Here is a 27996-nt window from a genome sequence, read left to right on the forward strand (position 1 = left end):
TAAATGAAAACATAAAAAAAAAAAAAATGACAGATTTATGACAGTCAATAAATTATGTGCTTGTAAATGCCTACTGGGCAAACTATTAAATGATTCAATATTAAGAATAAATAAGTTCTTAATTCAATATTCAATTACTTACATAAATTTCACAAATCCAAAGGACTCAAATGTTTAGGATTAAAATGAAACAAGTCCCTTTAGACCTATTAGGTATACAAAGACAGTCCTTATTGGAAATGGTTCAGATTCAAATCACTAAATCTGAAGCGCTGTAGGATAAACACCATACAAGCTTTGTGTGGGATGTAGCTGAATGTTACTCACCCTCTTCCAGTGACAATGAAAAAGCAATTAACTAATTCCTCATATTCACACATCGTTGGTGTATAAAACAAGCCACAATTAGACTAACGGGAAAAAGAAAAAAATAAACCAGTGAAGACTATAGAAACGCAAGAACAGAAGATACACAGACACAATATACGGACAGATCCTATCAGTTCCTATTCCTGACAGTTTGTCTTCAATCTCTTGATACAGCTCCTCACTTCCATGTCACAATCAAACTCTTGATTGGGTCATTACATTTTAGCTCAATATGAACTTTCTAAACTTTTTATGAAAATACAAATATACAGAAAGGATAGAGACCTACAAGACGAATTAATTACAAGTGAAAAATAAACAACATTAAAATACATTTCTTACCCTCACTTCAGTTGGTTCTTCACTCTCCAACCTACATCACAGGCTGACAATCCTGTGCAGGATCAGCCTGTGGGCATTTATACTTATGGGCACAACTATTGACAGGGATACAAACAACCAGGAATAAAATTCAACAAATAACCAAATCTTAGTATAATAAACATTCTGTACATGCCCTAATCCACAAATTATTATTTAAGAGCCATGAACACATACTGTATTCCCTCAATGAAAAACAATTACATAAAAAAAATAAAATAAAAAAAAATCCCCTTCATCTTCTACACTTGGTTTCTCCCAACTTCCAAAATGCACCACAAATAGATATAAAAGTTAATTCCAAAAGCTGTTCTGGTTTTTCAACTGGTTCTAGCAAGCTGTCATATTGGGCGGTTTTCTGTTCATTTTGGCTGTTTTAATTAAATTCTGTTAAATTTAAAGTTAAAGTTAAATTTCTGTCTTAATTAACCCTCTGGGGTCTGAGCTGTTTTCTGGGCTCTGGAGGTGTTCTGACATGCTCTGACATTTGTGGTTATTTCTGTTACTTGTGACATTTTCATGGCTAAAGTCTAATTACACTGTATTCAGCACAAACTCTGCTACAATAATATATCAGCAGCATGTGTGTAAAAGTTTGTAGTTTTGAGATAATGACATTTATGCATGGTTTGTGAAAATACAAAAACAAATTCTCACTGAAATAAGGTCATGAAACCCATACTGATTATTTCTTCACAAGACTTTTGAAAATTGTATCACGTAGCCTAGAATATTTGCTCTAAAACTATGTGAAAATCACCCTGACTGCTCATTCAGATAAGACAATATATTGATTTAAAAAGTTTACGACGTGTTTTGTGTGAAAAAGCTTTATGCGGGAGGGGCGGATCACCTCATTAATATGTAAGATTTTCACACCTGATAAAGACAAAGACACTCCCTAATGGCCCTATTAGGAGCTTATCAGGCCCTATCATTCTGAGCAACCTTGCACAAAGAATGAGGAGATTTAAAAAAAGAATGGCTTTTAGATTGTTTGGATTTATTTACAACACAACATAATCCAAAGAGACACAACAAATGCCAAAAAAGCACTTATTGAAAACAATGATCCAAAGAAAGAGACCTTTGTGCCATTCCTAAAAACATTGTACATACCTTTCATTTCCAAGGTGTTTGATTTTCACTTTACCATGTTCATGTACAGAGACTCGTGTGAATGTTGAAGTCAGCAGGACTACTGAAATTCAGAATTTCAACGGTGATAATATTAGATCTAGGGTATGATTACGACAATGAGTAGGTCCTGACACATGTTGTCTAACTCCAATTGAGTTAAGAATGTCTTTAAATGCCAATCCCAATGCATCTTTTTCGATATCTACATGTATATTAAAATCACCAACAATTAAGACTTTATCTGCAGCCAGTACTAACTCTGATAGAAAGTCAGCAAATTCTTTGATAAAGTCTGTATGGTGCCCTGGTGGCCTGTATACAGTAGCCAGCACAAATCTCAAATGTGATTTATCATTTACACTATATATTGTTACATTAAGCACCAACACTTCAAAAGAATTATATTTGAAACTAGACTTCTTAGTAATTTTGAAAATATTACTATTAATTACAGCAACTCCTCCCCCTTTGTGTTTCAGACGAGGTTCATGTTTATAACAGTAATCTTGCGGGGTGGACTCATTTAAAGTAATGTAATCGTTTGGTTTTAGCCAGGTTTCTGTCAAACACAGCACATCTAGGTTATAGTCTGTAATCATGTCATTAACAATAAGTGCTTTTGAAGTAAGGGATCGAATATTCAGCAATCCAAGTTCAAGTTCAATACCTTTATTTGTCCCCCAATGGGGCAATTAGTTTCACAGCATAGGAGCACACAAACTTACAAACACAAATACACATAATATAATAAAATAAACATAATGCACATTCTGATCAAATACAATAATGTGTAAGCTACCTTACCCTCCTGGCATTTAGAAGAGAGACAGCAGACGGAACAAAGGAGTGTTTAAATCTGTTTGTTTTAGCAAATGGGAGTCTGAGCAATGAACCAGATGGTAGAAACTGAAACTGTAGATATAAAGGATGAGAACAGTCAGTCAAGATGGAGTTTGCTTTCTTAAACAGCTGTTTTTCGTAAAGATCCTGTAAAGTTTCTTGTGGAAGCCCAATAATTTTACTGCTGACACTAACAACCTTGTTCAGTAAGTTCCTCTCTTTTACCCTCAAGGATTGAAACCAACAAACAAAGGAGAACGTTATAATAGACTCAATAAAAGAACGATAAAACAAAGTCATCAAAGTAGAGTCAACCTGGAATTTAGATAGTTTTCTAAGACAAAAAAGACGCTGTTGGCTTTTCTTATGGATCGAGTCAGTATTTTTCTTAAATGTCAGCTTGTTATCGAGGAAAGTACCTAAGTACTTATAAGACTCTACCGATTCGACTATCTGACCATCAATCACTGTGGTGTCAGGGGAAGGCTGAGCACGTCTAAAATCAATGCACATGTCCTTTGTCTTTAAAACGTTTAAGGATAAAAAATATTCCTGACACCATTTTAAAAAGTAATCAATCACAGGACCATGCGAAGTTTCAGTGCTATTTAACAGGCTCACTATAACTGTGTCATCCGCAAACTTCAATATATGACGGTTTTCAAAAATGCTACGACAGTCATTTGTGTACAATATGTACAGCAAAGGAGACAGAACGCACCCTTGTGGTGAGCCAGTAGATGTTACAGATAGATCAGAAAATTGGCCATTTACTCTGACTCTTTGTGTTCTGCCTATAAGAAAGTCCAAGATCCAGCCAACAATACTACCTTCCAGACCAAAGTTATCCCTTAGCCTCTGGATTAGTAGATGAGGCTGAATAGTGTTGAAGGCAGATGAAAAATCAACAAACATTAATCTGACATGGTTGTTTGGACTGTCAAGGTGCTTGCAGATGTAATTCAACAGAGTTATGGTAGCATCCTGAACCCCTCTCTTGGTCCTGTACGCGAACTGCAGGGGGTCCATCAGGTGTTCAGTAGTTTTTAGCAGTTCAGCTTTGATCAGTTTTTCCAGTGACTTCATAACTAATGAGGTCAGGGCTATAGGCCTAAAGTCATTTAACGATTTGGGATGTTTAGATTTACCAACAGGGACTAGTAGATTGTTTCCACAGATTTGGCACCTTCTGTTGAGACAAGGATAAATTAAAAATATAATTAAAAATCGGGCCTAATTGTTCAGCACAGTTGGAGAGTAATCGACTACTGATATTATCTGGACCAGCACTTGTTCTTATTTTACAGTGTTTAAAGGGGGGGTGAAATGCTATTTCATGCATACTGAGTTTTTTACACTGTTAAAGAGTTGGATTCCCATGCTAAACATGGACATAGTTTCAAAAATTAAATTGTACGTTTTGAAGGAGTATTTCTGTGCCAAAAATTGTCCTTCCGGTTTGTCACAAGTTTCGGAAAGTTTTTTTCGAGTATGGGCATGTGTGACGTCAGATGTAACGGAATTTCCTTATACGGGTCCTAAGGGCACTTCTCCGGTAAGATCGCGGGCGCGCACGCACTCGTACACCAGAGCAAGAGAGCGAAAGCAGTACCTCATCTAAGCGCTCTGCTCGGCTTTAGGGAAGTCAGTGTCACCAAAGAAGTGGGTTTTTGGTTGCCAGGGCAAGACAAACCTGCACAGATTCCCAAAGAACCCAGCGTTAAGGGAATAGTGGATGCATTTTTTTTTTCCGAGGCAAAAACGAGTTGAGCAAGACTGTTTCCCTGCATTTCGACAATGATTGTTTTATAAACAAAGCCCAGATCACGGATTTGCAGATCGTCTAATGCTTAAGGATCAAGCAGTCACAATGATAAAGGTCCGCAGTCGTGCGTTGGAACCGCAGGCGGTGAGTAAAACTGTTGAACAAATGTCTCTGTGTGTTGTTAACGTTACTAGCTCGGCGCGTTAGCACAGCTTTAGCACATCGCCCACACGGCCCGCCCCCAGCCGCTCGGTTTTTTCCGGAAAGACTCGGTACAGTCTATCTTTCACTTATAAATATAATAAAACTAAAGACTTTTTGGAGATATGAACGATGCAATACTACTCTATAGGTACTCAAGATTAACAGGAGATTGAGTGAAAATTAGCATTTCACCCCCCCTTTAAAAGTTTTAACAACAGAATATTCATCAAAAAGAGGAGAAACTTGTTTTGATTCCAGTGCTGTATTTCTCAGCGTCATTATTTCATTATCGAAAAAATGCACATCGAATCTGGAGTAAAATTTGTTTAGCTCTTGTGCCAGGACCAGATCAGAGGTGAACCCATCTAATGAGACCCTTTTCTTTACATTGTCAGTCAAACCGACCATAGACCTGATACTGTCCCATGCTGAACCCATATTATTGTTGCTAAGCATGTCTTCTAGTTTTCTTTTACAAGATAATTTAGCTCTCCTAATTTCCCGTTTAATTTCCTTGTGTACAGACATTAGCTCAGTAGAATCTCCCTGTTTAAAAGCCTGTTTCTTTTTATTTAGTAGCACTTTAAGGTGTCTACTTGCCCAAGGTTTACTATTTGGGTAGGTTCTGATAGTCTTTACAGGAACAACAATGTCCTCACAGTAAGTTATCCATGAACTGACCACATCAGTGAGTTCGTGAATGTCTCTAGAGGATTCGATAAACACCTCCCAGTCTGTGCTCTCCAGACAGCCCTGGAGGGTGAGGGTGGCCTCTTCTGACCACACTTTGATGTTTCTAGTTGTCACCTTCCCCCTCTGAAGACATGTCCGATAGGATGGAACCAAGTACACACAGTTATGATCAGCTGAGCCGAGAGGGGGGAATAAAATTGATTTATATGCATTTTTGATGGGCCCATAACACTTGTCCAAAATCCTGTTTTTCCTAGTGGGGCAGGAAACGTACTGATAAAAGCTCCTGAGAGATTTGTCCAATGAGCAATGATTAAAATCTCCTAAAACCAGGTTAGGAGCATCAGGAGATAAAGACTGAAGTTTATGCACAGACTGAGAGATAAGCTCTGAGGCGTTTTTTTCATTCGCCCTTGGATGAACATAAACAACAGTAACGAAAATCTGTGGGAATTCTCGTGGCAAATACATAGGGCGCATGGACAAAGAAAGCAGCTCCACGTCCTTGGTGCAAAGTCTCTCTCTCACTATAACATTTTTACACCAGCGTTCATTTATGTACGCGCATACTCCACCTCCGCATGATTTCCCGGTAGTCGTGGACGTTCTGTCGGTGCGAAACGGGATCCCAAACCCGTCTATAACTAAATCACCGTCAGTGTCCCTTTCCCCGAGCCAGGTCTCTGAAAAGGCCAGGATACAGGCGTCTTTAAATGCGTGTTGATGGCGAACAAGAGCCTGGAGTTCGTCAGTTTTATTACGGAGAGAACGGGCGTTGGACAGGATGATTGAAGGCAGGGGAATGCGAGACGGATGTTGCCGTCTCATACGCTCCCGCACCCCGCCTCTTCTTCCTCGCCTCCTTGGCCTCCGTTCTGGAGTTCTGAAGTGATCGCCTTTCCCGAGACCGGCCAATTCCTCCAGATCAGGTATGATCAAGTCCACAGGTGGTCCGCTGATCACAGGTTTTTCAAATGTTAGCAGATAGTCTTTGGAGTATTGAATCGGCCAGAGTGATCCCAGGTGCCATACGGACGCCAAAAAAAAGGAACAAAGTCGGATCCATGTCACTAAGTTTTAACACGCTTTGACAAGCCGGAGTAGATGTTTGATCAGTACAAAAAACAAAAACAAACTAAAACTAAAAAAAACTACTTAACAGACTTTAAAACAACAAAAAACTCTGACAAACAAAACGGACATGCTTCCCACTGCTGCCGGTCGCTGCGTACGCATGCGCCCAATCCAAGCTTTATCATTTGCTCATTTGTGTTATATCTGTTTTTATTTGTTGAACATCAATTAAATTTTTAACCTTAGATGGGTTTGGAAGTTTTTTGCATTTCCTAATTCGGGGAACATACACAGTCTCTATATGATGATATCTAGATGAAAGAGGCTCTATGTGATGGGATTTATCTGACCTTGGTGACGCGAGGCCGCTAGCAGACGTTCGGTTTAACCAGTCTGTCTGCTTCCTGACCTGAGCCCCAATTCATGTTTGAGCTCTAAGACTATATGCCATGTTACTAGAGAGAAGAGCAGCACCATCCCAGGAGGGATGAATACCATCTCTTTTCTGAAGAAAGACAGAAGACAGGATATCGAATTGGCGCCCTGGAGGCTGGCTAAGAGTGTCTGAGGATTAATCACGGGAAGCCTTCCAGGGTGGCTCGGCAGATCTGGAGACCAGGGTGGAGCCGTCAGATTGGGAGTCCAGGGCGAAGCCGGCAGATCGGGAGACTAGGGTGGAGCAGGTAGATCGGGAGACCAGGGTGAAGCTGGCCGATCGGGAGTCCAGGGCGGAGCCGGCAGATCGGGAGACCAGGGTGGAGCAGGTAGATCGGGAGACCAGGGTGAAGCTGGCAGATCGGGAGTCCAGGGCGGAGCCGGCAGATCGGGAGACCAGGGTGAAGCCGGCAGATCAGGAGACCAAGGTGAAGCCAGCAGATCGGGAGTCCAGGGCGGAGCCGGCAGATCGGGAGACCAGGGTGAAGCCAGCAGATTGGGAGTCCAGGGCGGAGCAGGCAGATCGGGAGACCAGGGCGAGGACTGGAGATGCGGGTGCGGTGGTGGCCATCTTGGCAGAGACTGAAGTCGAGACTAAAGACCTATTAATGTAATCATGCATATATCTAATTAATACCTAATTGTTCTTAGTTATGCTGGAAGATGGTTATTCAGTTCTGCTGGAACCGTAATAACCTCTCATATCACACAACTCTGCTTTGAATGGCATCTGGGCTAATATTAATGAACTAAAGTTTTATTGAACTTAAGACACAGAATAGATGAAGTTATTATTTACAAATTAACTCTTAGTCACACCCGTCACTATGGGCGGGCCATAGGGGGCCGGGCCCGCCCCCAAAAATGCTTGTGCCCCCCCACTTGAGGCACAGATCTCTTAAAAAAATTACTTTAATTTTAATTTTATATTATCATAGTTGCTAATTTTGTGTTGCATTCTTTATCATTAAAACATTAAAAATATAAAGGATCCATTTGCGATCCATTCAGTTTACTTGCTTCGTCCTTGTTCCATTATTCATTAAGATAATAATTAATAAATGCACGCACAATTACCCGTGAACTTGATAAATGTTGATAAATGTTTTATTATGCACAAACAAATGCCTTTCAACTTTTGTGTGCAAAATTCAGAATTAAATGAATGTGCAGCAATTTGTACAAATAGAGAGTCTGTAGGCCTACTATACCTGTTGTAGCCATTAAATAAGCGTATTTAGTTTCATATTTGTTAAAATATTATAATGTTATTTTTTCCCATCTATGTTGAATATGAAAAGTGAACAGCATGAGTAAGATTGGATGCGCACAGTATATCAGGAGACATGGAATGGGTCAGACATGATTTTGACCACTTCATTAAGTTTTGTTTTGTAGAAAGCCTTTCTTTAAAGTGAATTTCGTTTTGTATAAATTGTATCTTAATTTGTATCATTTTTTATCAACCAATTGCCTATAATAAATAAGAAGCAAATATAGCAGACAATATAATCATGACTTGGAGGCGCCGGCGCGGTCACTTGCATTGCTTGTGAACTGGAGCGCATCTCATCATAAATTAACCTTAAACTCTGCCTCACAGACATGAGAAATACATCTAAAGAAAGCTTGAAATATCTTTAAACGAAACAATTCAAAACGAAAGAAATAGGCTACTCTGGTTAAAAAATCCATTATGTGCATTTCTCCATATGGGTGCATTCACTACGGAGATGCGATCGTCAACTTCATCTTTGCAGCCGACACTGACAGAAAACACTAGTTTATTAATAAAATCAATGCACACGTCACCGGATTTACAAATGCACATCTTGCTTGTTGCACACACACATATTATGTCGAAATAACGAGATATTATGTTGAAATAACATTATTAATAGGCTGATAATAAATCTTTAAGAATATTTGATTGAATGCTGAATGTTGTGCTTGTTCAATTTAATAAAATGAATACTTTAATTGTGACAATTAAAATAATTGAATATTAAATATTAAGTGGCCAATTTTTGTAATAGTATTTATATAGGCTATAATATATCTAGCACCCCCTCAGCACCTTCATTAAAAAATTCCCTGGCGCCGCCCCTGGTTATAATGGCCCCACGTATTAAAAAATAGTCGGGTTTAAATCGGGCTCGGGCTCATAGTTAAAGGGGGGGTGAATTGCTGTTTCATGCATACTGAGTTTTTTACACTGTTAAAGAGTTGGATTCCCATGCTAAACATGGACAAAGTTTCAAAAGTTAAGTTGTATGTTTGAAGGAGTATTTTTGTTCCAAAAATACTCCTTCCGGTTTGTCACAAGTTTCGGAAAGTTTTTTTCGAGTATGGCTCTGTCTTACGTAAGATAGAGCGGAATTTCCTTATATGGGTCCTAAGGGCACTTCTCCGCGGCCGCGCGCGCACTCGCAGACCAGAGAGAGAAGAGAGCGAAAGCAGTACGTTACCTCAAAGCGCTCTGCTCGGCTTTAGGGAAGTCAATGTCACCAAAGAAGTGGGTTTTTGGTTGGCAGGGCAAGACAACCCTGCACAGATTCCCAAAGAACCCAGCGTTAAGGGAATAGTGGATGGAGTTTGTTTTTTCGAAGCATCAACGGAGGTTGTGCACGACTCTTTGTTCCCTGCATTTCGACGATGATTGTTTTATAAACAAAGCCCAGATCGACTTATTTGCAGATCGTCTAATGCTTAAGGATCGAGCAGTCACGGTGAGTAAACTACTTCAAATGTCTCTCTATGGTGTTGTTAGATCAGTTAGCACAGCTATAGCACACCGCCCACACGGCCCGCCCCCAGCCGCTCGGTTTTTTCCGGAAAGACTCGGTACAGCCAATCTTTAACTTATAAATATAATAAAACTAAAGACGTTTTGGAGATATGAAGGATGCAATACTACTCTATAGGTACTCAAGATTAACAGGAGATTGAGTGAAAATGAGCATTTCACCCCCCCTTTAATGTGTCGGGCCGGGCTGGGCTCGGACACAACATGCACAGCCTCGGGTAGGGTTGGGCTTGATTTTTTTGGGCCCGATCTAAGCTCTAACTCAAAGTACCAGTAGGCTCAAAGTCTCTGTGCGTGTGTATGTGCGTGCGTGTGTGTGTGTCTCATGCAATGCATATGCCCATGTTGACTGCTTTAAAATGCAATGTTTGAGAGATGCTTCTGGTGTTACATCTAATATGTTGTATAGTGAAGTGTTTTATGGATATTCATAACATTGCTTCTATGTAATGTGGTGTAGGCTATAGGCTACCTGGTCATATTGCTGTTGGTTATGTTTAACGTGATGATTACGTGCTGTGCAAATAGAGTATACGATTATTATACATATATGTTCTGTAGGCTAATAATAATTTTGCCCTCCCATGCATTTCATATGCCCCCCTTAAGACTGAGGTCTGGCGACGGCGCACTGCTCTTAGTGACGACACTATTCCTGCTGAATAGAGCTGTTTTACATTAGTGCTTCATTCATTTGTCGTCTTCAGTGATACATCAGGATCGGTGGATCAGCAAAAACTCTGGATTTTACACAAATGATGATGATTCACTGTATTTCAGACAGTGGACACACTTGAACGTAAGCAGTGTTTTTTTTTTATACGATAATTTGCAGTCCAACGCATTGCAGGAGATGTTGAATTGACAAAGTTTACTTGCATTATTTGGTACAAAGTGCTAATAAAATGTTTTCATGGAAACTCATGTTTTCTTGTTTACCCCTTTATAAAAAATGATTGGTGCAGTGTAATAAAAAAAATAAAAAGTCAAATATTCATTTAATTTCCAATAAAAACCGACGTCACGGCTTGTATTGTTCTCAGAAAATAACGACAAATGAAGCCACACTTTCATTTATAGATATCTATTCTTTTTATAAGAGTTACATAAGAATTTTTTCTACTTTCACTACGGTCATTTTTGTAGTTTTTATATGTTTTGTGGTTTGGTACTGGTGTTTACAGAGAGGATGATTACTTTTATTTACTTTTTTTTTAAAAACTTATATACTTTTGAAAGATATTACAAATAAAATAAAAAATATCCTCAGTTTCACTAATTTTGAGCTGAAAAATTATGCATTTCCAGGGTTTCCGGCTGTTGTAAATGTTCTGAGCCAGCAGATGGCGAAGTTGTAGATTATCTGAGGTTTGGGGCCCGTCTCAATCCCCACTCCTGAGAGTGTGTGCAGGCGACAGGAAGAACATGTGCAAAACTGTAGCCTTAATGCACACTAAATCCACATAGGATAAGCATCACGTTCAAGATCTCGAGCCGTGAAATTGTGCAGTGTCGAGACAAACTTTAGTGTAAATTAAATTAATTAGACATTACATATGATTCGGTAGCAAAACGTAAAGTGTTGCACGTTTTATTTGGTACAGAGATGAGTATGTATATTTTGTAAAATGTTTGCAACTGCTTTTTATCACTTATCACAGAAGTACCACAATTAAATGGTCTGCTGTTACATAGGGGCTACCGAACAGACATTTAGATGTTTATTTTAAGAACACTTCATCTGGAAATCTGTGTAAGGGTCCGTTCATACAGAACACACTTTTTCATTGCTTTTCTAGGCATACACGCACTAGACGGACGCTCGCTCGCTCTTCTGCAGCGTCTCGCGCATGACACGGCATTCTAAAAACGCGGCGCTCAATTGAAAAGAAGTTCAGCTTTTAAAAGCACGTCTCGACCTTGCGTTTTCCCCCATTCCACTACCCACTTATGTGTAAATGTCCCCAAAGTCATAAACATCTTAAAGGTGATTTCTGTATTGATATCTTCCAGATGAACCTGCACATCAAATATCCTGAAGCATCTGCAATACGTGTTATATTAACACACATACCCATATATATTATGAAGATGTTACACTTAAACTTGACGAATAAATGTAATATTCCAACTTTAATCTGAGAGTTTTGTAAATTCATGTAACACAATTTCCATCGGCGTGCACAAGCAGGCGTCCTTTGTTACCATGGTAACAGTGCTTCTTCTGCATTCCAATTTCACACCATTTCGTGCGCATGGAAAAGTATGGAAGATATAGGCCTACTGATGATTTTTAATTGATGTTATTTAATGATACTACAGACTTCACTTCGCAGATCACACTGACTTTAATGAAAACAACTGTTTTGCAGAGCGTGCCATGTTTGCTGGGATGTATTTACACGGCTTTGACCAGCGGATGTCGCTAGTGTGGCACGCCCTTCTGCTCTGCTGCTTTGCGCATGCGTAGAAGTGCGAGAAAATAATTATTACGAGAAAGTTTCTCATTATTATGAGATGTTAAAGGAGAAGTTCACTTTTAAAATGAAAATTCTGTCATCATATACTCACCCTCATGTTGTTTCAAAGCTGTATGAATTTCTTTCTTATGCTGAACAGAAAGGAAGATATCTAGAAGAATATCAGTAACCAGACAGTTTTTGGGTCCCAATGACTTCCATAGTAGGAAAAAAATATACTATGGAAGTCATTGGGACCCAAAAACTGTCTGGTTACTGATATTCTTCTAAATATCTTCCTTTCTGTTCAGCAGAAGAAATAAATTCATACAGGTTTGAAACAACATGAGGGTGAGTATATGATGACAGAATTTTCATTTTAAAAGTGAACTTCTCCTTTAAGTCATTATTACGAGAAACTAAGTTTCTCATTATTATGAGATGTTAAGTCATTATTACGAGAAAGTTTCTCATTATTTTGAGAAAGTTTCACATTATTTTGAGATGTTAAGTCATTATTACGAGAAAGTTTCTCATTATTATGAGATGTTAAGTCATAATTATGAGAAAGTTTCTCATTATTATGACTTAAAGAATCTTTTTTTTTTTTACTCAACGTGGCGGAAACGGGCTTCCATATGATTTCAAGTCCGTTTATCAGATAAACAGCGACAGCAGCGCGCGCGGGCTCGTGCACACGTGTGTGATGCGGCTCGTTCAGCAGCTGTGGACGCGCTCAGCGGGCGCGCGCTCACACACTCTGTGGTCGCAGCCTGTCGATATGGACCGAGTTTAAACACTGGGAATGTAATGACAATAGTCTCAGGAGGTGTTTAATCTTCATCGATGGACACTCGTGACTCGACGTCCCACACCCAAGGTAATGTCGCTGTGTTTACACTGTGTGTTTCTGTGCGTTTCTGTGCTCGCGATGGACACTGAGATTCGCCATAAGCTGCTTAACACAGTAACTCCTCATTCATCCACATTCAATTGATGCTGGGTGGACCAACAATAACTCAGCACAGAGGTGCTTTATTATATTCACTGGATTTCTCAGTCTCTTATGATGGGTTATTGATCATCATCATTCTGACAGCACGCGATTCATATTCAGTGCCATCAGACTGAGCTGTGGAAACTGATGATGATCTGATGGTCCACTGTTCCTATCATCAGCACCAGGCGGACAGCAAGCTAAGGAGTTCAGTGTTAAAATATTTCAAGTTAAACTTCCCCTAATGTCAAAGATAATGTCAGGTTTCACGTCCTTTAGCTGGTTGCTAACTGTTCTCAGAATAGTATTTATTGTGACAAATGTTGAAAGTAGAAGTGAACTTGAACTCAAACAATCTGTGTGTGCAGAATAATTAAGATAACAAGCTAAATACACTTTGAAATAGGGCTGTCAAATGATTAATCGCGATTAATCGCATCCAAAATAAAAGTTTGTGTTTACATAATATATGTGTGTGTATGGAGTATAATTATTTTCTATATATAAATACACACACATGCATATATATTTAAGAAAAATTTGTTATTTATATATAAAATATTTATATATAATATAAATGATATATAATATAAATATATATATACACAGTATATACATGCAAATATTTCTTAAATATATACATGCATGTGTGTGTATTTATATATAGAAAATAATTATACACCGTACACACACATATATTATGTAAAAACAAACTTTTATTTTGGATGCGATTAATCGCGATTAATCGTTTGACAGCCCTACTTTGAAATATTGGCAGATTGAGAATAGCATGTACACTTCCCATGAGTATTTCATGCCAACATCCAATATTTCTTCAGTAAATGTTAAATTTGGAGACAGAAGTGAAAGAGTAATGGTTTGGTCCTCAGGTTGGGAAGGATCAGTGTCTGGTCATGTTGGTGTGTGATGATGTCCAGCTGTGCAATGCTTATACTTTTATATGCAGAAATAGCTTCTTTTTTTCTTTTTTTTTTCTTCTTTTGTTTCAATTTATCTTAAATCATAAAGTTAAGCATTTAGTTTGTCAGCTAGGCTACTCATTTCCAGTGGCCAGTGGTTTTGACAAATGATAATTGCATATTAAAAATTGCAATTTAAAATAATTAAACTAAAAGTTATAAAGCAGGTTTGTGCTTATGTGGGGCTGCACAGTCTGGCCAAACTTGTTACTAAATTTAAATGAACTATAACTAATTATAGCTATCTCCTGTAAATCATTTGATAGGTCTCCACTAGGGGCTTCAGTGATCCTGCAGGGGGTCGCAGGATGACTTAACATTTATTTAAATATATTGAAAAGAAAGCACTCTTGTAAGTATTCTGTGTTTGTTTCGGAGCCCAGGCCGTTTCTCCTCACGCTGTGTGAAATACAGACTGAAACACACATTATAGGATACGCTGCACAAACTACGTCTCTCAGTGGGATAAAGACCAGTGTCACTAATGAAGCTTTGATGGATGATGATTGTAATAAAGGTAAGACGATCACAGTGACATACAGGAGTCGTACGTTAGGCATGTGCTAGCGCGTTATTACTGTGCTAGCGCGCTACTGATGCGCAAACACCGTTTCTGTGCGCTCTCGGCTCACTGATCGCTATAACATCGTATTTCTGAACATGCTGTATTCGCGTAGCTGTCATAATGAATGTGTTTTATGGTGGATGTTTTTGGGAAGTTTGTGAGGATCAGTGAGGTGTTGATGAACACATGAACATCAGACGCTTTAAACATAACACACGATTGCTTGTTCTGACAGAGGAACTGATGATACCAACCCGTCTTCAGATCATGGCATTTTCACACATTCAGAATGTTTTTATTTTGTTATTTGTATTTTGGTGTTTAATGATTGATTCAGACTGGACCCGTAGAGTATGCAGTCCTGTGGCGTCTCCCTGTGGTCTTGTTTGGTATTGCAGGTTGATTTGTTTGTTTGTTGATACTTTATAGATCCTTTACAGGAAAGCTTCAGCACACAGAGATACAGCACTACACTACATAATTAGTCTCTTCCTACCATGTTCCGATCTACAATATACAGTACAATTTAAATGAGAAATAATACATAACAAAAATAAATAGTCTACTAAGTCTAATCAATATACAATACCACTACCAGTAGTCGTTGTTGAAATTTAATATTGAATATTTAGTAGCTGATGAATATTGTCACGGCCAGCTCGTTCCCCACCGTAACATAAAGAGGTTTACACCAACGGTTGCATTGCAAGCTCATTTATTTGGAGCAAAAATGATCTGTTACAGAAATATAACACAAGGTCTAGGGATGTAAATAAACAAGAGAAAATAATAATCCCATGGAGTAATAAATGCTGGTAAGTAATAGACAAAATAAAATAGAACAAATTGGAGAAAACGACTTCTCTGGAGAACTTCGTTCCACCACAGGAAGTAACGTTGGATAAATCATCCACACATTTATACTCTCTAACCATCAATCATCAGGAGTGTCCAGGTGTGCATGGGTAAATGAGGCATCATCCACATGTTGGGCTGGAGTGCAGACTCTAGAGCAGTGGTTCTCAACTCCAGTCCTCGGGACCCGCTGCTCTGCACATTTTGTTTGTCTCCCTTATTTAAGAAACCTGAACCAGATCATCAGCTCATTAGGAGAGACTCCATGAACTGAACTGAGTGTGTCAGATAAGAGAGACATACAAAATGTGCAGAGCAACGGGTCCCGAGGACTGGAGTTGAGAACCACTGCTCTAGAGGATCCATATAGTTAGACATGCCAGCCTTGATGTAAGAGAGGGCCTGTCTCTCGAACATCTTCATAATATGTGAGGTGAGCGCTAAAGTTCTATAAGCGTTATGGTCAGAGGGGTGTCTCTTCTCGGGAATAGGAATTAAACAAGATGTTCTCCACAGCCTAGAGACCTTCTGTAGCGCAGGCTCAGGTGAAGCCCTGAAGCCCTGAAGGCATTTCTAGAGTTGGTTTCTAAGTGACACACACAAAACTAAAGACTCATAACTCCAAAACTATTGCAAGGAGAGTCAAAAGGTAGATATCGTTTGAAAGAACACTTTTCAAATATTTTGAAAATATAGATTATATTACATTTGGACATTCTCCTGCCGAGAAACTGCTGATAAAAGACAATATATATATATATATATATTTTTTTTTATTATGATTTTACATATCTTTCTTATTTGTCATAGAATAACTCAGGAAGGAAATACGGTAGGAGGATAATTCTTTTTTGAACATGTGAGCTGCATGTGGATAAAATGTTGTGGTGATTGGATAAAGGAATCAACAGTTACAGCATTTGGATCCGAGATAGCCTTTGTGTTCAGTCCTTGACGCCCTCATGGCCATTTTTAAATTGTTTCTCCAGGAAGAATATCTTGTCATAAAAGCAATAGATCATGTTCTATTGCCCCTGAGGGGACCTTTGCAAAAAAAAACAAAAAACAGACTTTCATTTGCTCACGCGTTACAATTTCTAGTTTGCGTTATAGTGTCATTACTACAAATGTGGGAAAAGGGATGAGATGAGAGTGTATGGATACAGTTTGATACACTAGAAGACAAGCCTGCAACCTTCAGCCTAAAGAAGGAAAGGAGACCAGAGTCTGTTTATTGGATATCAATGGAGATGGAGAAGAGGCTTCACTGAACCGTTTTTGTGAGGAAATACCTAATTTAATGAATCCACTGCCTGTCCACTAATCTTCAACACGTTTTGCGCTAAACTACTTTTGTTGGGAATGATAGGCTATGTAGATTATTATTTATGAGAGAATGCAAAGAAGGGAATGTTGCGACAGGTAGGATCCATTTGCGACATTACCATAGTATTTAATAGTAATATTGAGTGATATTGTATATGGTCTAAAGAAAGTATAAAATACAGATGTTTTCTTTGACTTTCAGGTTTTACCAGTTATGATAAGACTTGAATTGTAACTGATATATGCATATGACGCTGATACTTTGCATTTTAATGTATAAAGACAACATGAATTTAATTATAAATATTTGTATGTTTAATTAAAATAAAACATTAAGTGTTGTGTCAAGTTTTTAGTGTAATCTTAAATGTATTTTTTTACGGCCTGCAATGACTAGTACTTTGCAGCTAATAGAGATATTAGAGATGCACCGATTGATCGGCTGGCGACCGGAATTGGCCGATTTTCACGTGATCGGCCATGACCGGCCGGTCAGTCTGACATATGCCGATTTTATGCCGGTCAAATGCACTCAGGCGCCGCATGATTAACCTTTTGAGCGGTACGGTCTCATATATGGGATTTTTTATTTCTGTGCCGCTGAGAGTAAAGTGACGTCGCATAACTGCCCGACTCAAACTGTGCTTTCGCTGAGCCAGAGTCGGTCATATATCACAACTAAGCAGTGTTTTCAACCTCATAATGTTCATTTTAGGTGTCAGATATTTAAATACACATAAACACGAGTAAAACAATACATTTGGAGTTTGTAAAATACACACTGATGTCTGTGGAAGCAGCAATAACAATCTATTCAAATATAATTTGCTGACATGTGTTATTCATATCAGACAAACATAGTGGAAGTAACTATAAAGTTTACTCTATTCTTCTCAGTTCACCGGTCGCTTTCTTGCATATATTTCGGGAGAAACTGGTGTCAGTTAGAATATTTTAAACTTACGCGTGAAAGGGTTAAAGAAAAGATCGAAAATAAATATTTGTGTGTGCTGTAAAGTGGTTAGAAAAAATTTTAATCAGAATCAGCTAAAATCGGTATCGGCAGGTCAAACTCAATGAAAAATCGGAAATTGGAATCGGCCTAGAAAATTGTAATCGGTGAATTGGTGAAAGAGATATACATGCTTTTTTTCCTACAGTAAAGCACAGTCCACAAACAATGCAGTCCTACTGTACCTTTACAATATAACTGTCACTGTTGTTCTGTTTAGTTTGTTTTTTCATTGGACTTGTCTTTCACTGTCATCATTAGTTCAGTTGTATTACCTGTGTTCTGTTAAAGGGATACTTCACCTCTGGAAAGATGAATGTGTATTTAAAATGGGTCATTTATGTAGAAGAAATGTGAAATTATTTTTGAATTTGGAGCTTTCTAGACTGAGAAAAGCCAGAAAATGTATTTTTGGCTTATGTGGATGAAAGACAACAACTCCCAGAATGCACTTGCTTCGCTGCTCTACGAGGCCACTCCCAAGCCACGCCTACCGGTAAGAGAGCAGCAGTTAAACAACAAGGCTTAGCTACTGAGTCTCTGTGACGACTCAAGTCTGCCTGGGATTTCGGCTTTTGCGTTCTACAGTCGGCATTCATTATGTTTACTGTGGCGAGCAGGACGAGACTGAGGGCCGTGGGAGAACGATGAGAGGCCGGTGGCGTGATTACTGATGAGCAGGACGTGCTGCAGTCAAAGACGCACCGTCTGTGAGACGCACCGGTCTCGTATCTCTCACGGAGGAGCGGGAATTTTCTTAGCAATGTTAAAACTCACACATCAACCGATCACTTGTTTAGCAAACACTACATTCAGATTCACCAATCGGAGTGAATTCAGTTAGATTGAAACAAAAGGTGTGCATGTAAACAATGAATGGCGACTGCAGAAAGCAAAAGCCGAATCCCGGACATTTTGGACGATCTCGACGGCCGGACATGTCCGGGAAAAAGAGGATGGTAACCCCTACTACTCAGCTTTCTCCACAGAACAAGAGCCTGCTAGCTTAGCTTCCAAAAAAGATGGCTGACACTATGTGTACATTCTGTGAGTGAGATCCCCCTATGGGCGGGTTGAAAACATGCGGGACAGCGCCTCCTACTGGCTGTAGTCTCTCGCCTCTGGCCAAAAAATTCTCAGATGATGCAAAATGACAATAATTTTTTTCAGACAAAAAATACATAAATCTCTCTTTTATGGTTCATTATGGTTAACTCACATCTCCTGTTAAAACTCACATTTCTGCTTTTTTTTATTATTATTTTTTGTATAAATGTTTGTGATAAACAACACAAATGCTGGTGATTGACAACATTCACTCTAAAACATTTAAAACATCTCCTCCTTTTTTTGTTTATATACATTTGACAACTTACAGTACATGCTTAACCACTCAAAGTCCGTTAGCCTTCTGAGAAGAGTAGACACATGAGGATTGACAGTGTTGTTCCTCTTCTCTGAGGTCTTTCCACTTTTTTGACTGTCTTGGTACCAGTGGATGGGTTGAAAACATCTGCACAAAAATCAGTCAGAAAAACACAAGCAGAAGCTTTAGGATCATGGGCAGACTAATGAAAATATACCACTTTACAATAAGCATTCGCTGCACTACTAATGTATTATAAAGGGTTAGTTCACCCCAAAATTACATTTCTGTAATTAATTACTCATTAATCTGTCATTAATTAACTACTGACATTCATTCATTTTCAGGAACACACATTAAGATGTTTTTGATGAAATCAGAGAGGTTTCTGAACCACACATAGACCACAACGTCATTTCAAGGCCCAGAAAGGTAGTAAAAACATCATTAAAATAGTCCATGTAACTCCAGTGGATCAACCTTAATGTTATGAAGTGATGAGAATACTTTTCGTTCTAACGTAGAACCTCGAAGCGCTGCACTGTGTTTACTACATTAACAGCGTCAGAGACTGACACAGAAGAGAAGAGATTGTTGAATAAAGTCGTTATTTTGGGGGTTTTTTGCGCACAAAAAGTATTATCGTGGCTTTATAACATTAAGGTTGATCCACTGTAGTCACATGGTCTATTTTAACAATGTCTTAACTGCCTTTCTGGACCTTGAAAGTTGCAATGATTTTGCTGCCTATGTGTGGTTCAGAAACCTCTCGGATTTCATCAAAAATATCTTAATTTGTGTTCCGAAAATGAACAGTCAGTAGTTAATTAATGATAGAAATTGATTTTTTGGGTGAACTAATCCTTTAACATATACACATTTATCTTTAAGTAAACTGTTACCTTTGAACAAATTCAAGTGTGCAGGATGCCTCGTGCTGGTACACCAGATTAAAGTTGTAGTAAGTTGCAAACAAAGCAGCAAATCTAGACATAAAATTGGGGTGTGGATTCATAACCACTTGACCCTCAATACTCAGCATCCACTGGGTTGCAGTGAGAATTTCACCTAAAAATAATAAATATAAGAAACACTTTATAAAATGCTAAAATACAACAGGCAAAATGTATTAAGTAATTTAAAGATTTTGGAACATACATTACCTAAGACAATCAGTCTCGGAGAGTCTGGAAGTGTAGAACTTTTTTCCACATCAGCTGCTGTTGCTGACATCTAAAAGAAAAAAAAGAAAAGGAAAAAAATGTAAATGACAATGTAATTAAATGCAGTATATTAGAATCTTGAGATGTACAGGGCTGACACACGTTGTAGCGGGTTTGCAAAAACTGCTTCATTTAGAAGCTCATGTGAACTGTTTTTGTGTGTTCTTGAGATATGAGATGCAAATGTGGATTTTACACTAAATGTCCTCTCACAACTCTTAAAGTGGCATTTTATTGCCCTGCCCTCATCAATAAATGCCTAATTAAGTCATTCAGAGTTGTACATGTGAAATGACAATATCCAATCTGGCAAATCAGTGTTGTGTCTATTTGGTCAAAGCTGGCACCTTCACGAGACTTCTGATAACCTGTATGGTCTCTACAGTATATAGATGAGACTTAAAAGCTGCAAATTTTGTAAATGCACAGGAACAGTCAGGTACACCACAGGTAAAACAGCAGTGTGGAACATTACTGTGACCTTTCATATGCTTAGTAAAACCTACAATGGTATTGCTCTCATGTTGACACAATTTACAGCGATACATTTCTCATTTAGATTTAGGTTCAAGTTATATTAATAAAACGATAACTATGGGAACTTTGAACAGAAAATAAAATGAACTTTCAAATCTTTTGCCAGTAATTTTGAATTTAGTTATGACGCAGGGATTTGTTAAACACTAGTTTTGTCTCAACAGCACTTCAGTAGTTATGTCTTGTCTTCCAAACTGCAAATGCTCTAAAAAATACTCTCTCGAGAGCAAAGGCGAATAAAACTGTAACAAACTGCAGCATTCGTCCATAACATTTACGATGGTTTTACCTAACAGTTCAGCTTCGTCTCACCACTGTTAGGCGTCGCGATTCTACACCCCCGTCGCGATTCTATGCCTCGCCTGAAACAAGAAATTTAAAATTAAAGACACATTCCTTTACTAAATAAACGTAACGTTTCGGGGGGGAAAATATTGGAATCAAACACTTTTACATCCCACTTACATTCCTATATCATTGTTCGCAGCAAATTGCTTTGCGTTAAATTTAGTTATGACGCAGACCTTTGTTAAACACTGGTTTTACATGCTCTCAATAAGAAATCAAAACTGGTGAAATAAATGAGAAAATAGCAGCATCCAACGATGTTAATATCATATATAGCCTATTCTAATGTTTTTCGTCAAGAAAGCTAAAGCACATGCCTATAGTTTTGTCTCACCAACACTTCAGTGGATTTGTCTTGTCTGCCAAACTGCAAATGCTCTAAAAAAACTCTCTCGAGAGCAAATGAAAATAAAACGGTAACAAAATGTAGCATTCGTCCATAACATTTACGATGGTTTTACCTTGTAACCGTTCAGCTTCGTCTCACCACTGTTATGGCGCGCCCTGTCGCGATTCTATGCCTCGCCTGAAACAAGAAATTTAAAATTAAAGACACATTCCTTTACTAAATAAACGTAACATTTCGGGGGGGAAAAGTATTGGAATCAAACACTTTTACATCCCACTAAATGTCCTAATAACACGCAGTTGTTAACAAGTCGATAAAATTAATTGCATCTGACATGCCTATGTTATGAATTCTGTTTAAAATATGAATCGCTTAAACAGCATTAAGTAATACATTCGATTGTAATATTTATGGACATAAATTTAAGTTAACTTACCAAAAATTGAGTAAATAGTGCCTTTTATCTTCAACTCTTCTTGCCCTGCTCCAGTCCACCAGTTTTCAAACCTGTATTCAGCCCGCGCAATCCCATAATGCCACATCACAGTAAATTGTTGTAAACCCGTATGAACTACAGTGAAAACACCTCTTACCTGTAAATCAATTTACAGTTGACAGGGAAATATACTGTTAACAACTGTAATACTCTTTTTGACCCATAATGCATTGCGAATTACAGTAATAACTTGTAAAATGATAAAACAATACTGCCGTGCAAAGGCAAAAGACCGTAACTTCGTTTTTGGTCGAAAATGAGTTATTTATATTTTTGGCACATTCAAGACCTTCTTTATCATGTGGATAAGTATCTTGAATCAATTCCGTTTTTTTTTTCGAGAAAATAAGGATTTGTCTTAACAGTAACTTCCAAAAGCCCATGAGAAACCAAGGCAGAACACCGTAACATCAGTTACCGCTCTTTGGCTTTGTTTTGGAACGCTCAAATTACGAGTTACGGTGCTCTGCCTTTGTTTAGCCGCGCGTCAATATGAAGTTACTGTGCCGGTGTTCAATCAAATAATGCTACCTACCAGATTGTACGGTTATCTGCCTTTGTTTTAATGTCCATTAAAATTAAAATTACGGTGTAGCCTGTGTACTTTGTACAGCTGCCATCAGTCGCTCTAACTTCTGATGTCCTCAGAGTGGTCAGAACATTTAGTATGGTCTGAACCGTCTCCATCAAACGTGCGATATCGATCGCGAAGGATTATGCAGAGTTGACAGAAAAACGTTACACATTGCCGTATCAGATGAATACAACCAAGAATTAAAGCTCGCAAACTAGCTGGCAGAGTGCCAAAACTTCCGCCCTAAACGCGGTCGAGTCAACGCTGGACTAATAGGAGGTATTTTGTCATGTCAAATGTATTAATAATGCCATCAGAATGCAACCAAAGCACAGGATAGCAATAAGTAGATGGCTATAAATAATTGTAAATCATACAAAATAAATGCCATGATCACTAGATTTTATACAGGTGTGTACTATAATGATTTTGTTAATGGTGATCAGCAACTAAATATTGATAATGTGGAAGTTACTGCCTTTTGCCTTGGTATGACTTCTCACTTTTTGCTGACAATACAAAGGCAGAGTACAGTAACTTTAAAATAGTGGTTAAAAGTCAAGTTTGAGCTCAATATTTTTTTATGTATATAATTTCCATTACTAAAACATCTATTTGCCAGATTTCCAGTGTCCTACCTATAATTAATTTGGCGGGACAACTAAAAATCTTTAAAGTCATTTTTCTCAGTTCCACACTCTAGCGACTTAAGGTCTTTTGCCTTTGTAGGGCAGAATACATTTCTGAAATAAACAAGCTGCTGTAATACAGCTAGTCATTGTGGTTTCCTGCTAACTGTGATAAGCTGTAGAGATACTACTATACAGCAGAAAGACACTAGGCTGTTTTATTGATCAGTGTGGAGATGTGTGTTCATGAGGAAGAAGCGCAGTGAATGCCCTGGTCTTCAGTAATACCCCAGTAAGCAGCCCTCGGGCCTCAGAGGATCTGCTGCTATAAATAAGAGCACATATGTCTGTGACGTGAGCTAATCTCCCTCTGAGCCCCTGGATCTGTTTCTCACAGCTCAGCGCTCGCTCTCTCCTCCTGTTCCTCAGCTGATGCTGCTCTCGTTCAGTTCTCCTTCAGTTCTCACTGCCGTATCTGTCCTGTAAGACTGCATGAGTGAGCTGGTCTGACTCTGGTGTCATCAGGAAGATCTGGTCTCTGACTCTGGTGTCATCAGGAGGATCTGGTCTCTGACTCTGGTCTGACTCTGGTGTCATTAGGAGTGATCTGGTCTGACTCTGGTGTCATCAGGAGGATCTGGTCTCTGACTCTGGTCTGACTCTGGTGTCATCAGGAGGATCTGGTCTCTGACTCTGGTCTGAATCTGGTGTCATCAGGAGTGAGCTGGTCTGACTCTGGTGTCATCAGGAGTGATCTGGTCTGACTCTGGTGTCATCAGGAGTGAGCTGGTCTGACTCTGGTGTCATTAGGAGTGATCTGGTCTGACTCTGGTCTGACTCTGGTGTCATCAGGAGGGATCTGGTCTGACTCTGGTCTGACTCTGGTGTCATCAGGAGTGAGCTGGTCTGACTCTGGTGTCATCAGGAGTGAGCTGGTCTGACTCTGGTTTTATCAGGAGTGATCTGGTTTGACTCTGGTCTGACTCAGGTGTCATCAGGAGTGAGCTGGTCTGACTCTGGTCTGACTCTGGTGTCATCAGGAGTGAGCTGGTCTGACTCTGGTCTGACTCTGGTCTGACTCTGGTCTGACTCTGGTCTGACTCTGGTCTGACTCTGGTGTCATCAGGAGTGAGCTGGTCTGACTCTGGTCTGACTCTGGTGTCATCAGGAGTGAGCTGGTCTGACTCTGGTCTGACTCTGGTGTCATCAGGAAGATCTGGTCTCTGACTCTGGTCTGAATCTGGTGTCATCAGGAGGATCTGGTCTCTGACTCTGGTCTGACTCTGGTGTCATCAGGAGGATCTGGTCTCTGACTCTGGTCTGAATCTGGTGTCATCAGGAGTGAGCTGGTCTGACTCTGGTGTCATCAGGAGTGATCTGGTCTGACTCTGGTGTCATCAGGAGTGAGCTGGTCTGACTCTGGTCTGACTCTGGTGTCATCAGGAGTGAGCTGGTCTGACTCTGGTGTCATTAGGAGTGATCTGGTCTGACTCTGGTCTGACTCTGGTGTCATCAGGAGGGATCTGGTCTGACTCTGGTCTGACTCTGGTGTCATCAGGAGTGAGCTGATCTGACTCTGGTGTCATCAGGAGTGAGCTGGTCTGACTCTGGTTTTATCAGGAGTGATCTGGTTTGACTCTGGTCTGACTCAGGTGTCATCAGGAGTGAGCTGGTCTGACTCTGGTCTGACTCTGGTGTCATCAGGAGTGAGCTGGTCTGACTCTGGTGTCATCAGGAGTGAGCTGGTCTGACTCTGGTCTGACTCTGGTGTCATCAGGAGTAGGGCTGAAATGTCGGCAACGTCGACAATAAAAAAAAAAAGAAGGTATGAAGCTAGAATATGTTTATTTTTGTTTTGTTCAAAGGCAGAGGATCTGTTCTTTATTTTGATGTATTGTATGTTCAGATATCTAAGATATTCTTCTGGGCCATGTCAGTTTTGTGAATATAATAGCGCTGTCTGGTAACTTAAAAAAAACAATGTTTAAAGTCAGTTAAAAGTAAAGAAAAAAGAGTCAAATTGTTTGTCTGCTTTGTTTCATTTTTGTATTTGAGTTTTCATAAAGATGTGCCTGTACTCTAGAGAGAGTCACATGTTCATAAGCCCTGTTTGGACGGTACGTTTCTCAGGGGGTCGTAAGGTATTTTCATAATTTACAAGGTTAGTCTGTGATTTTATTGCCGTCTGAAACCAATAACAATAACTGTTGTGCTTCGCACCCATGTTCGCAGCTAATTCGTATTTTAAAGATCTAGCGTAGGCTATTACTGAAATGCTGGAAACTATTCACAAGAAGAATATTTCATCACCGCTCAAAAGAGAATGAGTAGAAAAGCACGTAAACATTTGAAATGGGCTGTTATTATGGCAGCGATTATATAACCTCATGTAAATAAGAGGTGTATTAACTTATTTCCACAGTTTTAAAATGACATCCATCATTTTGAGATAAATTACAATACAGACAATTATTACAGTGCGTATAGCCTAAATCTTTTTTAAACAGGATATTTATATGATTAAATAATAAATAGGACATTAGACTATTTTTCTATTAGTTAAATATGAATTTATTCTTATTCTTATTAATCATGTGACTCCGCTTGAGCAGCGCGTTCCCGGATTCATGTGGCGTACCCGGATTCATGTGGCGTACCCGGATTCATGTGGCGTTCCCGGATTCACGTGATCACAGAACTCACTCCTCCACCGTCATCCGAAAGCATGAGTTTATCTCTGAGGTGACATGCACATGAATCTGTCCACATGAGAAACCATTACCGTCCGAATAGGGCTTTTGTCTAAATTCTCATATCAGACAAGACGAAACCCTGCTCTTCTAAACGCCTGTTCAAGTATAACAGCATCAGAGAAAGGTTAGAAATAAAGGATTTGTCACATCACTAAAAGAGGTGAACTCCTCACCTATCTCTAAAATGGCAAATATGTACATTTATTAATCTTTAGATGACATAGTTTCATTAACATCCTACTGCACATTTCATTAACTTAAAAGCTTATTTAATTAGGTAAGGCATTCAAACACTGTTTGGAAACACACATAATGTGTATAGTCTTGAAATAAACATTTGCATGAAGATACAACATCTCATTCTAACATTGTACAGCTGAGCTTCACCCAACAGAGTGATGGGATGTACGACAACATCTTTTGATTAGTTTGCTATTCAGAAATTGTCGTTCGAATAAAAAACTGGATAAAGAGAAAGCAGAAGGAGTGGCTTCCTTGTTCTTAAACGATTTGTTGTTCAGAAAAAGTGTGATCTGAACTTGTTTTTGGGTGAAACCTCGATGGTTGTTTGAGATCAGTTCTCCCGTTCACTTGTACATTACTGTGGTATTTCTGAATGAAGCTTCTTTCCCACGCCAGTACTTGATCACACAATTTTGGGCTCAGACAAGTACAGGTTAAGCTCAGTTAAAAAGTCCAGCCTAGGATTTTATGAAATAACTTAAAAAACTTTTCTATATTACAGACAGACATATGTATATTAGTCAAAATCTCTTAAAGATATAGTTCACCCAAAAATATCACTTGGAAGTGATATAACTGAAGTTCTTCCTTTATTTCATCCAAAATTATTTGCCTTCAGTACATAAAAGGTACAATATGTAACTTTTGGTAATTTACTAAATGTAGGCTATATAATGAGTATATATACTCTCTCTCTCTCTCTCTCTCTCTCTCTCTCTCTCTCTCTCTCTTGTATATATATATATTCCAAACTGTGTTTTCATGAATCACTACGGTACGCCTATAAGAAGTGTTTATATTGGGACTATTTACGCTGCTGGCCAATAAATACATAGTTCATAACACTAATTTGAGCTGAATAATGGTCATCCTATCTTTCACTTCCCCAATTCTTTTCTATAATCTTCATTCTTTACATTAAAATCCTGTTATTTTTTTCTTTTTATCTCAGTGAAGTCTATGAATAGCCTGCACACTCTTCTACACACAAGCATCAATGTGTAATTAATACACAATAAACTTCCTCAAGTGGGCAGAACTCTCTGAATCTCTTCTTCAGTCACTCTCTCGGAGACCTGCGCTTGCCAGGTATTCATTCCACGATCAATGCGCATTCGTCAAAGGAGCAAATCTTTTATTTTTCTTTGTCTACAAATAAACGTTTGGTGGCTGTGGTACATTATTAAAGTAGCCCAAAAACTGCATGTTCACAGTAGCCCATGTGTGTCAGGAAACATGCAACACTGAACACTAGAAGTCAATGGCTTTTTCTCCTGTTTTGTCACATTTAATCATCCGTTTGTCCTGTTCGGAGTCAGAATGATGGATCACTCCCACTGAACACCTCAATCCCATTGAAGAGTGCTGGAGATATTACATCACTCATATGTTTACGTGCGCATTGCAAATCTCATCGGAGGAGACATATTCCCTGAAAGGCTTCTCTGACTGAAAGTAGAGGGCAAAAGTGACATCATCATCATCCTTTATTCAAATGATTAAAAATGTGTTAAAGATTTTGTAATCATGTGCTTGGATTCAGTTGTTTTATTAGTGATAACGCAATGAAACGGGAA

At 38.9% G+C, this 27996-nt stretch overlaps 1 protein-coding gene and 1 long non-coding RNA gene across 2 annotated transcripts in view; one reads left to right on the forward strand and one right to left on the reverse strand.

The window, feature by feature from the left end:
• Positions 1 to 12900: 12900 nt before the first annotated feature.
• Positions 12901 to 27996, forward strand: part of lrfn2b (leucine rich repeat and fibronectin type III domain containing 2b) — a 95940-nt gene continuing 80844 nt past the window's right edge. Inside the window, exon 1 of the mRNA XM_079887841.1 lies at positions 12901 to 13046. The gene's annotated coding sequence lies outside the window, so the exon portion shown is untranslated. The remainder of the gene's footprint in view (positions 13047 to 27996) is intronic.
• On the reverse strand, positions 20143 to 22017 carry LOC307168790. The gene is made up of 3 exons (XR_013822985.1): positions 21837 to 22017; positions 20431 to 20500; positions 20143 to 20335 (listed from the first exon to the last, which is right to left on the reverse strand). It is a non-coding gene; the product is annotated as an uncharacterized lncRNA (long non-coding RNA).

This window comes from Squalius cephalus (genome assembly GCF_949319135.1).
Source record: "Squalius cephalus genome assembly, chromosome: 12".
Taxonomy (NCBI): Eukaryota; Metazoa; Chordata; class Actinopteri; order Cypriniformes; family Leuciscidae; genus Squalius; species Squalius cephalus.